The sequence below is a fragment of the Ooceraea biroi genome, chromosome 10, assembly GCF_003672135.1.
Source record: "Ooceraea biroi isolate clonal line C1 chromosome 10, Obir_v5.4, whole genome shotgun sequence".
Classification (NCBI taxonomy): domain Eukaryota; kingdom Metazoa; phylum Arthropoda; class Insecta; order Hymenoptera; family Formicidae; genus Ooceraea; species Ooceraea biroi.
In genome coordinates, this window is record NC_039515.1 from 9,046,387 (window position 1) to 9,062,867 (window position 16,481).

Sequence of the window (16,481 nt, forward strand, 5' to 3'; positions counted from 1 at the left end):
GAAGGCTTTCAATATTTGTTGTAATATTTGTCAATGCTTATTTTGTGATCCGAATAAGAAAGCTTAAATCGATATTATAAAGCTGAGCATGAAATCTACGAAATATTCAGCCAGCAAATCCAAGTATATTAAAGTTAATCAAACGAATTTTTCCTCCGAAATTTCCACGGTTTTGAGATGCAATCTCGAACAACACAAGATAAAATTGATGATCAATTACACAGACAAAATCGCGAAACTTTGACGAACAATTATCAACGCAACGCAAAAATTGCTCTCAATCTTCTTTTCACGTGATTCGAATCTCTCTTCAAACCTTTATTCTTCCTTTTGTAATTTTTTTTATAAACACGAGAGTCACAAGTAATACTGATATATGAGAAATATAAATAACTGCAATTTAGATCGTTTAATTCGCCAGGAACAATCAAATAAGTAATATCTTGTTGATCGACACAACTGGCAAGTTCTTTATTAGATGATGTACAACGTTTCGACCTTAGTTTAGTATTGCACCAATCAAAATTATGATCGTTAAGAACACGATGCTTACTAACAACAGACAGACACCTATCATTTTTCGAAATGTCAGACCTATGCTCCTTCACACGCGTCTCTAAATGTCTTTTAGTCTGCCCTATGTAACACGCTGCACAGTTCAAACATTCAATTTTATACACAACACCCATATGCTGACCATTCGCTAAAATATCTTTACCAAGTTTAATGACACAATTAAGGTTTTTGGGGATAATATAAACAAAATCAATATTTCCACGTTTTAGAATACGTCCTAAACCTTCACACAATTCCTTGATTTGTCACAAAATTTGATTTTCTTAAGTCTTCGGTTAATGTGTCTATTTATAAAACTCAAAGGATAACTATTATTAATTAATATAGTTCTATTTCAATATTAGACTCGTGGAAACGTTCGTCAGATAATAAAATAGCACGGTCAATAAGACTCGAAATAACACCAATTTTATGTTGCAACGGGTGATGAGAGAAATAATTGATGTATCCAGAGAACGTCGGCTTGCGATACCAATTTGTAGTTAGTTTACATTTATTAATATAAATAACATTATCGATTACATCAAAACTCTCTTGTCGGATATCACAATTGGCATGCTATAGATTAACGATATACTCTTTTCTGTGAATCTCGCGCACATTGTCATTGCTGTATTCGAAAAGTCCTACAGGCGTGCACGAAAGTCGTCAGGCCGGGATGCAAATGCGAGGAAACTTCGTTAACCACGACGGTACATTAGAATTCGTGAAATACCCTGACCTGCCCTTTGTCAACGGCCGTGAAACCGCCAAGTGTGACCTGCGCGCAGCACGCCCACCTTAATTAACAATAATCGTCCTTCCTGGTAACTCAGCGGGTGCTCCGATCGACGTTCCATTCGAAACTTCTGTCTTTTTGTCCCTCGGGTCGTAACAAGCGCCCTTTATTCAGCTCCAAAGACGGTAGGTGGATACCTACGGGGATTCTTCCCCCAAAGAAATCTTAACCCTTGGCGATTTTCTTCGTAGGACCGACCAATCGAATAATGCGCGTGCACATAATGATTAGTGAATAATGAAAGGAAGCAATTAGCTTCTTCTTAGCGGATATCGAATATCGTTCTTGGTGGTCTTTTAGTAACGTACAATAATATCGACGAATTTTCTTGTCACTCGAAAGTGACTCGTTTCGCACGTCGTTTCGATAAACGCGTTCTGCACGCGGGGAAAGTAAAAATATCGGTATGCGACCTCGGTGGGAGAAAGTAATTAGCGCACGCGCGCACTGAAGCATATATTATTCCACGATGCAGGCGCGCATCGGTACATCGGAACACACTCAGGCTCTTAATACGTATTTAATTAAGTATGCCGAGGTAGAGAGAGAGAGCGTAGGAGGACGCGCGGTGAAGGGCGGTCGCTGAGAGGAGGTAGGGAAGGGCCGGGAAAGAGGGGAGTTTATAGTGGATATCAGTATGGGCAACCATAACTCTCGCGCCTCCGCCGGCGAGCAGCGTGCCACTTATACGAGCACCTACCGCGATGGAATTTCATCCTCGCCGTTACCACATAAATCTCCGACGCATTAATGCCCTTACGGACTCGGCTGCTCCGCGTTTCTGTGTGTTGGCCTCTTCTTAATGTGGTTACTTAGGCGACGCGCGTGATACGCGGCGCTCCGGTCCGCGCCGGACGCAGATTATTACCGCCGATCATCGAATCAGCCCGATACATCAGATTACACACGTCCGTCTCGTAGATCGCTCCGTACGTCAGTATATGTACGTACACGGTCAACTACGATCGAATAGATTACACGATACGACTCAGATTGCGGCCAAGTTACGGAATTGTCGAGCGAGTCACGAAAATAAACCGGGAGCGCTTCTGATGTGTTCTGAGGTCTAGTGTATCTGGTAGATCGATACGGTCAGAAATAGGGTCGAGCGTCGATACGGGTGGCGATTGGATTTGAAGTGCGGATCGTTTGTTCATTATCAGCGCGCCTCCACATGCTTATGAGGCCTGACCTCTTCGCAGACGTCTGCCGCTCCTCGCGGAAGCGCGATAGCCGGACGATAACAAGATGATAACGAGGGAATACACCGGTAATTACCGGAATGATAATGACGAAGAGAACGACGAAAGAGTGCGTGGGTGGGAGAAGGCGAAGGACGGAGGAGGACGGAGCAGAGCGATCGGCTGCGATAGGGATAATTAACGATCGCAATCGTACGAAAATGAGGACAGGGCGAGTGCGACGACGACGATAACGAGCGGTCCAGTGATCTTATTAGCGATAAGCGTCGATAACGAGGACGCCCCGTTCTATACGACAGCGAGCGGAAAGAAAGTCAGCCTAAGGATTAATGGCGACCCTCGTCCGGCGGGGGAGGAATGCTACATTCCGGTGGACGAGGTTAACCCCTTGACAGCAGTTTGTTTGCCTTCCTTTCCACCCCATCTCCGCCGCCTGCAATTTCAAGGTCGCTATCTTTTTATCTCGAGCGTGATCGAACGTGCGTAGCAGGTGTGTGACATTTCTGTCAAGTTAATTTTAAACTAACAATATAGGATAGATAAATCATTGCGAAATTAATTACGGTCGCGTGAAATTTAGTTGGCAAGGAAGATGGCAATAAAAGGGGTGGCGCGTCCAACCCTCTCGTCTATCGAGACGAATCTCCCTCGATCCGCCGCGGTTTACAGCGCCCGCATCCGGATTGAATTTAAATATTTCTTGGGCTGACGAACTCTTTCGCGAATTGCCGGGTCGTAAAAGTCTTCCTCGCCCGCAGTCCTACCCCCTTTTCTCCGCACTGCACGATCGCATCGTCGGAAACTGCTGTTTCATTGGGATCGGCGGTATTACGAAATCGTTGTCTTAAGGACCAATAAAATGGCGTGGGATAGCCCGCGTGGTCTCGCGAAATTAATATCGGCGCTACGGTTTCATCTCAGTCAGAGAAATGTTAACTCACCGCGCGCGTCTTTACGAGCGGAGGGCGTACAGGCGCGCTTCGATATCTTTACGAACTCTATCCCGAAATAAGGGATACCATCCCGTAAGATAAACCATAAATAGTCCGACTGGAATGCCATCCTACTTTCTAATTCCATTAGTCACTGATCAGACGTTCCCGAGGGAAAATCGACGGAAATTGCATTGCAAATTTTTGCATGCTCTCTATGCATGGCCTCTTTTTTTCGTGAGGTGACTTGGATACATCTTCGCTAGAAAGCGCAACTTTGATTACTAGTAATAAAAAATATAAGATTGCGTCAGCCTTCAAAGGTATTCCAGTAATGGTGACCGAAACTCACCGCTCAGTCTTTCATCTTCCAGTTTGCGGCAATATGTTACGCGAATTCAAGAATTCTATTACTGCTAGCCGGCTGTAATAAAATAGAACATTCGTATCTCGTAATAAACCTTCAAGTGGCAGAGATCCTTCAACTCACAAATATCAAAACGTAGTCTGGAAATGTGTTGAGACCAATCGATGTCGCGGAATTCTGAAGACTATGAGCACTTTGTTGTTGGAAGAAAACGTCGAGAGAAAGAGAGATAAGGAGAGAAAGACAGAAAGATTCCGTGTCCAGAATTCATGGAGATTCGTCGTGAATATTTACAAGTACTAATTTATTTAATTAATTCAGTCGCGCGCGGCTTTCTTTAAATAAATATCTATAGCGCACCTCTTATCCTGGGCGTCTCATCCCGAGAAATGAATTATCTTCCGTTTCTCTCCTGCCGCTCTTGCGCGCATCGCGCTGTAATAAATTTACATAGAGCTTGTGTCTGTGCGAGGCACGGCTTACAATGTCCTAATCTCCCTTTTCGAGAATATCAAATGTCTCAGATTATTGGCCCGGTCTCGTGAAAAAAACGAAAAATGTGGTCATTCTCGTAGGGGCGCACCCAAGGCGAGCAGGGATCGATGTAGGCATGTAATGATAAGTTCAGGCCGGTAATCATCGGCGAGAGAGAGACAGCGCTCGCTGGAAGACACTGAAAATAATCTAATTATTGTCGAGGACGATTATAGTGATTAGGCGCGTCGCGGCGGCCTCTTCCCTGTTTGCCACGCACGGCCCACCTATTATAAGTCTATCCTAGGACGAGTGGGGAAGGAAGGGCGCACAAATGAAAAGGCGTGCGCGCGCGAGCGCGAGCTTCGGAGAACAGACGAACGGAGAGAGGAGCGCAACAACGAGGGACCGCGGCACGCAATTACTGAGGAATCCAGACGAAGGAAGAAAGCGGCTTTCTTCCATGTATTGGCCCGGCATGTTCGCTGAATCCGTTTGACGCAATCCTTACTCTTGGAAATTTCAAATCGGGACAACTCGAGCGCGAAGTTGTTCTTTGCTCCTTCACAGATCCTCCGGTAAGTCGGTCCCGGTGTGTTAGCTCCTCGGAGATTTTTTTGGTTCATTACTCTTTACATTCTTAAATAAGGGGGATTCATGGACTGATAAATCCTCCATTGTTATGGTCTTAGAGCGACTGAATTCGTGTAGCAGCGCCCGCGGGAAAAATTACCGTAACGAGATCAAAACGCAGTGTGCATTACTGCGCACGCACGCATGCTCGACGTGATCCGCAAAGTTTCGAAAAAGAGGATAAAGCTGACATAAACCGCGATGATTAGTCCGGGTGGAATATCTTATGCGCCGAGGAGTATCGGACACGTTATGGTTATCGGTTTCGAAATTCACGTGGCGCGAGGTAACAAGCTGTCAACGTTGAATATTTATGGGGAGCCGTCAAGGGTCGAGGCCCGGTATCGCCACTACGCACCGTTGGCATTGGCACTCGGCACCGTCGTGCGAATAACATTTTTGCACTTTACATTCAACGCCTCGTGCACACCGACGATGATGCACCCTCTTTGTCCCTGCTGGAACGAGCCAGGTGACCTCTCCCAAAGTCGCGGGTCCGCGGAGCAGTTCCGGATTATTCAGTTGCGAGATCGTATTTTAATGCAATCCAGGGCGGTAACGCGGATAAAATATACACGTGTGACGCATATAATGTCATTCCCGACATATATGTAAGTTTTACGGGTCATTACTTAGGGTCTACTCGCGGAATAACGTTGCCGTTCCGGGGTTTATAGTCGACGTACCCCCCAGGTGCAGCCGCCACGGGAACATGCGAGCCGCAGTGCGCAATAAAATTAGCGTCTATCGGTCAAGGTAAGTGCGGCGCGCATTAGACAAGGCGGTCGAGCAGCCGGAGGAGATCAGGAAACGTACGGTACGGGGCGGGGGCGTGGTAGAAGCGATGGAAGCCTAATTGGCCGAAATTAGCAAGTTTAGTCATTAGCGGAGTTTCCGGCGGTGGCGGCGGCGGCAGCGACGGCGGCGGCGCTGGCGGTGGCGGTGGTGGCGGTGGGTTCACTTGACTCTACTTCCTGGGAAAGGAAGGACGGAAGGAAGGTGTGTACAGCCGCCATCGGTTGCCCACCCGCACATCGACTCGTTACGCCACGCGAGTGGAAAGGAGTGACATTTGAGAGAGGAAGAGGACATTGTTTCGCTACTTCGCATAGCTTTTCGAGTCCAAACAATGCTATTAGAAATCACCTTTCCGTTAGAATCAAATGAAAATCACCCTTGGTTTTTTATCTCTGTCACAATTATTATATCAGTATCATTCTAATGCTACAAAAATACGATAGAACTATGACAGAGTTTAGAAACTAAGCTGATCGATGATAGACAATTTATTTCGCGTCCGTATCAAACATTTATCTTGAATGTTCCTTGCGCACGTGTCCCCTTATTGATAGAGCGAGGAAGGGGACGTCGCGCTGCATCGTTTGCATTGCGGTCGCGGCTATCAGCACGGCGTGCCGCGCGCGAAGTTTATCGCGATCGTGGCGAGTGAGCTAAAAGTCGCTCTTGCCGAGGGATCGATGATGACCCACTACTCGCCGGTAATACGCTTTAAATACGGCGCACCAAGGCGTTGATATCGCGGCAAGGTGCAGACCGCAGGATTCCGATGGAAACAGTTATTTGCGGTCACGGCGTGCTCTGCTCCACTCCGCGACGCGCGTCGCGGCGCGACTCTCGCGCCCGAGCGACTGACGCACGTGTAAGGACCGTTTAACGATAACTACGGTGCCATCGAGGCATCGATTTCCCGCTCCAACACCGCGATACAACCTGCTCTATTTGCGACATCTAAATCCCCGAAGATTGTTTCATCGAATCCACACACATACACACAAACTTAAAATGCTTCTCATACTAACACTTTGTTCAACGCTGCAGTAAACATGGACAAAAACGGAAAGTACTACGGGATGTCGAGTAAATCATTATTAAGTCAATGGAACATCGGATCTTCGCGTTATCAATCCGCCGTGAGCCAGGGCAATCCTGGAGAGGATAACCGCGGACAAGACGAGAGGATAGTGAGAGAATGAGGTGGAGGAAAAGGAGGAGAAGGACGAGAAGGACGAGGAGAAAGAGAAGGGAAAAGCGCTCGCCCGCAGGGCCACGAGGCAATTACAAAATTGCAAAAATTAACCATAAAACTCGGCTGGCATACCGGCGCTACCATAAAGCTAGCCGGACGGCCGGCCAATCGGTGCATATTTTTGGCGTTTACGACCAATCACGTGGCCGCGCCGAGAACGCCGCGCATTCCCCTCGCGCGAGCGCGGGCGGATTCTCCCGCGGAAAGAAAATTGCACGGCGATTTTGCAGCACCATTCGAAATGCCGCTGTAAAACGTCTCCCCGCCCTTCCCTCTCCTCCCCACATCTCCGCCACGTCCCACGTTTCTTCGCGTCATCGTTCCTCTCTCACACTTCCCTGGCAAATCCTTTCGCCTTTCGCGAGTATGAATCCGTCAGTTGGAACGACGAGGGAATTCGCATTAAATCGTACTTTCTACGTTGTTGTTCCGCGATCGGGCGCCTTTAAACATCGCAAGATGATCACACCGCGGAATTATCCACCGAAGCTGTCCGCACCGGCGAAATCCCGTCGCGTCTTGCCAGATTTATCTCGGAGATTGCACCAACGATACCGCTAATCGTCGTTGCCGTTTTACTCGTATATGGGGAATTAACAACGCGCTCGCCTCGCACGGGCGCCTCGCCCAATTAAGCAGCCCGATTTTTCGATAATCTGCGGCCACGTGTTGCGCGGGCCTGCGCCGCGATAATTATTTCTACCGGCGCGGCAATATTGCGCTCGCGCACCGCAATTATTTATCGCCGTTTCATACATTGCCCCGCGATCGTAATGGACGCGTACGCGACAAGTCGCGCTCGTGTTATCTCACAATGCGGTTTTTTTCTGTAGAAAATTCAGTGTTATTGTGATTAATAATATTTGTGTCACGCTGCACCTCCCTTCCCCCCTCAACTGTTTTCGGGTGCATTATACACGGTTCGTTGCTACGTTCGATGCTTCGATTCATCAAAACACCTGCGGTGTCCATTGGAAAACGATAAAAAAGAAATATCGTGATTCTGTAAATTAAGAGACGAGCGCAACCCCGTTGGCACGGCGCTTCTGACGAATGCATTAATTCCGTTTGGAATTCGGATGAATGCATTAATTCCCTCCTGACCCCGTTGTACAAAATGCTCACCCTACGAATCAACAATGCCAACCGGGCGAGCCGGCATACGTTATATTCTCACGCATCTACACACGCGCGTACGTGACTGCGTGCGCGCGCGCTCCCGTTGGGCATCAGCTGCCGTACGAGGGCCCTTAATTATTCTATTAAACAGACCGCGGTCTTATTGTAATGCGTGCGCGCTTGAGCGCGCGTATACACGGGTGTGTGCACGCGTGCGCGTGTGTACGTGCGTGCGTGTGCACGAGCCCTGAATGGAACCATAAATTTATTGTGTCGAAGAGGAGATTGCCGGGACCGAAGAAAGCTGTTTGGCGCAATTGAATGCGAGTTGCGGTATTGTGCGCCCGAATCGAACCCCGCTAGATCAATTCGTCCGGATGCTCTTTTTTCATTCCGCGCGTGTATCGCGCCACGTCGATCGATCGACCCGCGATGTCGCCCGAGGAGGACACCGCAGGCTTATTAATTCCCTCTCCTCCTCTACCTCCTGGCCGCGAAACGAAATATACCAGGACGGGATCCGATCGAGATGCTGACAGCGGATCGTCGTGTCCTAATTTTTATTATGTGTGTATGTATGTGTTCGATATAATCAAGAATCAAACGTTTGCACCTACGTAAGCTAATTTATGATTCTTGTACAACTTTTACGGACAGCCGCAGAGTTAAACCGCTAGACGATTACGCCGCAGACAACGGTGCGTGTTTCCCATCGGGAAAACTTTGTAACGGCTGATCGAGAATCTCCCAAAAATCCGTCCGATCCAATCTCGGGGATCCACGTCCGAGCTTCGAAGGTTCGCGCTTGTCCGTCGCAGAAAAAAAAAAGATAGAACGCGAGACACAATTTGCACGGGCGCCGGGCATTTTGGAAAATCCCGTTGGAATCCACCTGGTATATCCACCTCTCCCGATCCGCCCGTAAAGTAATGATTTCAATTTCGCGAGATCGCCGCCACCAGCTAGCAAGGGTGCCACACCACCCGTCCGCCATCTCCTCTCCTCCACTCACGCTCGAAGATTCGGATTAAGCGACTAAGGAAATTCAATATCAGTAGCTGAGATGGGCACATAAAATTACTGACTGCCACTTCGCCTTAATTTGCGTAGTAAAGTTGCCCCGGCGAGCAAGCCGTCCCTCCCTTCCTTGTTCCACCACCTTCCAACCCCTTGTGTCCCGCGCTCCCTGCCAACTTCGTCGACCCGCGCTTTCGTGTAAAACTAAGGGATTATGATTCGGTTATTGGCTCCCGGCGCATTTTAGTGCGTAATTGGATGAAATTTGCAGCACCGCTACGATGTCGCCCCGCTTACTCCGCTACCTCCCCTTCACCTTCACCTCCCTCGCCAGTGCAATATGAAATACGAGCACCATATTGCGAATCGCGAGAAGCAGGCTCGTTTCTTAGCCCCAGCGACGTTCATTCCGGTAGTTTCGCTGTTGTAAGCCAGATTTTATTAATCAGCCGGAGAGCCGGAGAGCGAGACAAGACAGAAAGGCGAAAGAATGGGACGTGTGCGGTCCCGCACAAAATGTATTCTCGAATATTGCATAACAGCCGAAAGATTATAATTAGAAACGTTCATCGTCCCTCCCTCGTTAAATCGCTATTACGGCACAATGGTGATTACTATCGATGACTAGGCACGGACGGACCTCTGATCGGACGGGCACTTGTGGTATCCCGAAGAAATCAAGTCGCGCGAGTGGCCTAATCGATCGGAGGCGCTCCGGGACGGACGACCCTCCCGCGTCCCGAGACACGATCTTCAGCTCTTGTAAAATCCACCGGACGAAGTTATGGCGAAGCACCCCCGCAAATAAACCGCGTATGAAATTGCGGCGATTGAAACCGTACTCGCGGGGGTGGCAAGGGACGCATAGCTGAGTGTACAACGCGTATCGCGCGAGCGATACACCCCATCTGCCTGCCTGCCTGTCTCTTTCAGCTCCTTTTTCGCCATTCGTGAGAATGGTCTAAAGCACGACTCGAGTCGTCGCTCCGTTCACAAAAACAAAAAATCAGCTACGAGAAATTTGATGGAACGGCACTCACGCTACGTCCTCTCGTACTTTCACGAGCACACCCGGTACATAGACGGGTCTGAGAATTTATGAAGCCGCTTCGCGAAGGTCCGCGCATTCTCGTTTGAACTAGATAGGCGGGAAATAGGTAAATACTGGAAGTAGATATGAGGGTTATCTTCGGCGCTATCGTCCGCTCCTCCTGCGGTCACGTATCGTCGATCTCCAAGTCGATCATCGCCTCGGGTGTTCGTCGACGAAGTCAGGGATAAAAGCTGCGAGTTTCTCTTTTCTATTTAACGGGGTGCGAGTTTAAACGCGCTTCTTACAGTGCCGCGCGGGCGATGCGCAAGATGTTGCAGATACGGCGAATCTTCCCCCCTCGAGAGTCGACCGGCGGTCGTCACAGCGGGAAAATTAAATTGGTTTTCGGGGAAACGGGGACGTGATAAATCTGAAAAAATATGTGTTTGACAGATATTGCCAGTCTCGGCGTTCGTTTCTCTGTTTTCCGATAGCGGTAGTCTCTACGCCAGCCTCTTCGCCCCATTTTCTCTTTCTTCCGATGAAATGCCCGACCCTCGTAAACCTTCAGCTCCGTTTTTAGCCTCCACCATGTATTTGCCTGTTTTACTTTTAGTTTTACTTAGTTAGTTTATTTAGTTTATTATTTCGTAGCGCATAGCAGTTCTTCTTCTCGCGATGCACGTTGTATTTTTCACTTAACATTCTCTGAAGATTATATGATAAAATACTTTGTCTCTTGCACTTTAATGCTCCTCTCATTTTTATTTTTCTTGATTACGTTTTTTCTTTGCCTTTTCTATAAAGACAGATGAGACTGAAAATATCTTTTCTCTTTATCGGCTATATGCATCTTTTTTTAAATGATCTATTTTTATATAGATTAAAATATATTTAGAATATTGTACCTACATGCTCGAGGATGATATAAATATTCTTCTTCTATCTATCCCTTTTCTCTTATTATCTCTCTATCTCTGTCTCATTCACCCTCTTTCTCTCATCCTTCTCTTCTTCTATCTTCACGCAAAATTACCATACCTCGAGGTAACAGCTGTCGCAGCCGTCAGCATCTGATAAACTGATAGTAGCGACACACGCTGGCACACCGTCCCCCGTTTTGAGTCTCCGAGTCGGCTCTTGGAATATTAGATACTCGTTCGGTGTGATTTTTAATTCGCAAATCTACAGAATGAATGATACGGAATCCTCGCAACTATACTTCCTAGTCTTTAGTAACAATACGATATTTTCGCCGGGGTTTCCTCCCCTTTCTCTTTTCTCGAATAACAGTTCAATTCGGGGCAACAACGCAGCTGCCGCTGCTAATACGTCATTATTTTTCGTTTCGCAAATACGTCGCTCTGGCGATGCATTCACGATACGCTCGCTCTGAGAACCCTCTAAGGATAAAATCCCGCCGCTGTTTACGTCACCTTCGTCTCGGAGCTCACACAGTTATAGTAACGAGAACAGTTAACAAGTAACGAAAGAAGAGAGAGAGAGAGAAAGGGAGAGAATAAGAGCAAACACTGTCCCGCAAACGGGATATTTAAAACAGGCTTTCTCGACAGGCGCATAATTCGATCGCGAGAATCGTCGAGGTTGTTTCGCGGCACTCGCGAGATATCGTTTTCCGATAATCCAGGAACTCTGAACTTACATTAAATCCGATCAAAAGGTCTTCTCGCGCAAAAGTTGGCCACCTTGTGCGTTTTCGTTCTGGCTCATCGATACAAGTGCGGGAGAATATTCCTTATTCACGTGACGACGATGGTGATGATGATGATGATGATGATGATGATGATGATGATGATGACGACGACGACGACGACGACGACGACGACGGGAGTATCACGGGGTCCACTGGAAAGACCAGGGAGCGGAACCGACGATTAACGAGCGTCACATTCGTCAAACCGTGGCCAACGCCAAGGGCCGTTGGGTGATACGTGTAACGAGCTAATTAACTTAATTTATCGCCGTTTGACGGAGATCCAATCGCAGATGCGCGCCACGTTAATTGTACGTCCATTAGCTGCCGATACGATCGTATATACCGTACCGTCCCCGTGCTCTCTAACGATCGCTTTACAGCTCGTTTCGTCGATAGCTCCCATGTTCGTCGAAAGCCATCCCTTCTACCATCCTTCGTTTCCCTCAGCCTCTTCCTCTCTGTATCCCCCTCACTTCCTATCCTTTTACCTCCCTGCTGTCCCACTCTTCGGTCCTTTTTTTCTATCTTTCTTGCTCTCTCCCCGTCTCTCTTCACTTTCTCGTTTCCTATCTTTTCGCTCTTTCAGTTTTTCAGGTAGCTTTCCATGCTTTCTTCTTTCAGTTCTTCAGGTAAGACACTTATTCGGTAAACGCTGGTGGTAAACTAATGTCACTTAGCAGACACTAACGGATGCCGATTAAAAAATGCTTCCGCTCATTCGCGAAAATAGCTGTAATCAAGCGTTGATAATCTTTAACTAAAATTTTCATGGTACATCCGAACCCGTTTTCCCACGTCGCTCCGCATTAATGGAGACCATTTATTAACCATCCGGCTCATCGATTTATCGGTTCGACCCTCTGTTCCGTATACGACTGTACAAACGTTAATGAGCTTTATTTATTAATCGGAGGACTTGCCCAAGCGGATTTTCGGTGACTTAAACGAAATGCACGTTGCCTCGTACAATAATTTATTTATTTACTAACGGCTCATCAACTTTTACGCCACGTTAAGCGGATCACGTTCGGAAATAAAGTTAAAATTTACATGACTGTGATGTACTGTAGCTTTCTCGATGTAACCTGCACGGAAGATCGCTATCCCGCCAAGAACTAGCGAAAAGATACAAGGACCTATTGTCTATATATGCAACAACGATTTCAGAAGAAAAACTATGGTCCATGGTAGGAACGGAAACTGTCCACATTGCCAGCACATGGACAACAGACTTCGACGAAGCATTTTACAATAACGGACGGATTAACACGAAATAACATCTATTCGTGGAAACTGATTTGCTTACTGACTTTCACGAGTGATTCCGTCCGGTGAATATAATACCTGTGCTGGATAAACGGACTCGGACCATGAACGTGACAGTCACAATGGGATTACTCATTTATAATCTTTACCTACGGACAAGCAAATCGAAATGGTCAGCATCAATTCCAAACGGTCGAAACAGTCTTTTTCCTCACCTCTTTCCCGATTCCGCAGGTATCCGACACCTTGGTATTTATGTCCTATCGCAAAGGGACGCTTATCTGAGCGGCAGCCTGACTTATCGAACGGATAAGGCTCCCGGGGAGATCAGTCCCTTTAAGTATTTAACATCATGTTCGGACGCGCATCATCTTGTAATCGTCGCTCGGGTATTCAAGTTAATTTCTAAAGTAGCCCAAGTTAATTCCCAAAGTCTCGCGCTGTGAATAGCCGCAACGTTCTCGGAGAACGCGCGCTCGAATAACGTCTGATCGCGAAACACACGTGGTTCGAGAAAAGACAGCGTCTCGTGGCCTCGCGTCGCGGTCTCTAAGGGAACGTGAATGATAGGGGTGGTGCGGGAGAAGGACGGGGAGGAAGGAGCGCAGGAGGCGCCGGGGAGACACCCGCAATTTCGTGATTGCTTTTCAGACGACACTTTGTACACTCATGGACAGCAGCAACCAACTCATTACGGTAATGACACGTGTGCATCAATTCGCATTAATATTCTAATGGACACGCGGGAGGGGGTGGCAGGGTGGCGAGTCAGTGTGAGTGGCACACAAACGGGTGAGCGACGCGGGTCGCGCGCGTGTATGCGTGCGGAATGACGGGGCTGCGGGCGGGAGGGCGCGCCGGAAAGAAAGCAACGAGATGGCGCGGAGGAGGATCGCACGCCGTCTCTGGTAAATAACGCCAATTAATTAACTCTTTGCGCTCCGACTATAATTGGAGCCCGCTCGACGGCCATCTTCGCGCGCGCGTTCCGTACTGACAAATTAGACATTCGCGACGTGTACACGTTAGCCACGCGAATCCCATCGCCAAATGAGACGCGCGCGTTCGCTCTCAAAATTAACGCGCTCGAACATCTTTTTCTTTTCTTTTCCTCTCGTTTTTTTCTTTCTTTCTCTCTCTCTCTCTCTCTCAAGTTTGTGCCAACTACCGGTTCGACGACGACACCTCCGATCGTTCACGGACGAAGTTGTCCATCGCGCAACACCCGACATTGCCCTTCGCGCGCAGCCGCATCCAAGCCTTTAACGCAGCTCGTTAACTCGACATAATGATCATTCGATTATGGGCATCGCATATAATTCAATAACGATCCGTGCGCGTAACGCCGCGACGTCATCGTCATGGCCAGCCGCCCGACCGGGCCGGTATGACGATGACACTCGTCCTGCGTAATCGGTCATTACGCTCGATGACGCGCGCGTTTTGCGCGGGCCTACCTCGCGCTAACTTTGTTAACATTCGAACGAGATACCCGCCGCGTTAGCGCCGTCACGACGACGATGACGACTGCTACTCGCTCGTAACCGTCGAGTTCTCGCATCCCGATCTCGGCATTCAGAAGATGAGCGGAAATTAGAAATTGTGTACATCATCCTGTGAGAAGAAAAAAATATTTTTAAATTGATTAAATATTTTTTGAATTAAATTGTCAGTAGCGACTTACTGTTGCATGTGCAATATTCTCCAAATATATATGAAATATAAAATCTACGGTCAATAAAAACGCGACAGGAATTTCAATGCTGTCGACAATACCGTTTACCAATACGGAAATAGAGAAGCATTACGAAAACTCCTCACGAAAACAGGCGAGAACGATTGATCACAAGAAGCCAATTTTCCAAGCAGTTTCTTATCGCTCATCGGCACTTCTTTCTTTCCCGTTCGACGATCATAAATGTCGGATGCGCAATTTCGTCAGTCAGATCGTTCGCGAGGGTCGATGAGAATTTACATTTACGGATGCGCGTTTAAAAATTGGAGAATAACGTATGTTACTTTGCGTGACCGGAAACCTTTCCGGAATACGCCACAGACACCTAGAAGCGCGGGAAAAAAATTGGGTTGCAGGTGGTTGAGCGCGGTGGTAATGCGATATCGCTATTAGGGGTCTAACGCTGATCCCGCTTTCGGCCGACGAAAGTGAATCCCGGAGTTGACCGCAAAGATTCCCCGTCATCATCCTCGACACCGATAATAACGATCACTACTTATAGACACCCTTTCATTTGCTCGGGTGTGTCTCCACGTACGCACGCACACACGGGCGCGGTGCTCTCGAACGATATTCGCCAGTCATCTCCGACAACGAGCCGAAAACGCAGTGGGCTTCTTGTTTGCCTATTTCCTCGCTAAGTTTGCCTTTCTATTCTTCGTCCGGCCTTTCACTCTCGTCATCTACCACTAATTTCAATTAGTATGAAGACGGACCAGGAGACGAGGAAGCAGTGCTCCCTCACGTGGACGAGCTCACGCGGACTAGAGCGCGCGATTGCTCCGCGGGCGAGATGTCCTCTTATTTCTCGTGCATTCGCCTCTTCCCGGCCAAGATATACATATATCGAGGGAGAGTACGTACCGAAACTACCGACGCTACAACGCCTACACGCGCGCCAACAATAAGATTATTCCGGTGGGTTATCTCGTCAGAAGCTGTAACCGAGACACGACAAACCTATTTCAGGACGCGCGGAACCGCCCGTCCATGGTATAACTTTCCGCGCGACAACGTACATCCGAATTGCGACGCAGGTACCTACTTCTTGAGAATCCGGTACAACCGACGTCGAGTCATAAGTTTATTTCATTATGTTCGGAGCGCAGATTTCTCCCTTTGCCGCGAGTTTCCTCGATTTCCTTCGGCCTATCCTGTCCGGATATCCGTCGTCCCTCATGGAAACTCGAGTGCGCCGAGCGAATTATCGGTGGGCGATCCGGGTGAAATCTATGGGTTTTCATCGAGAGTCCTTTCCGGGCGCGTTAACGATCGTCGTCGACTCCGTTAATTCCGCGTTACGGTATGTAGCAGCGATCGCTGGCACTTTAATACGTACACTCCCATGCACGTACACAGACACGTGCACGCATACACCCGCGCGTACGCAACATCTGTACTCTCTCGAGAAGAACACGTGGACGTACGTGGGAGAGCAGGACACGCCAGATGCGGCGCGCCCACACGGTGAAAGTAGCGATAATTGATTCCGTGCTCTTAAGATATCTCACCGAAGATCCTACGGCGAGATTAAGCGGGCGAGGATTCGTCCGGCAATCGGCCGCTCCGATGGAAACTGAATCGT

General features: G+C 48.2%; 1 protein-coding gene across 2 annotated transcripts in view; it reads right to left on the minus strand.

The window, feature by feature from the left end:
- The window catches only part of LOC105283676 (LIM/homeobox protein Lhx9), a 172,974-nt gene that overhangs the window by 31,227 nt on the left and 125,266 nt on the right, over positions 1–16,481 (minus strand). The gene's annotated exons all lie outside the window — the stretch shown is intronic.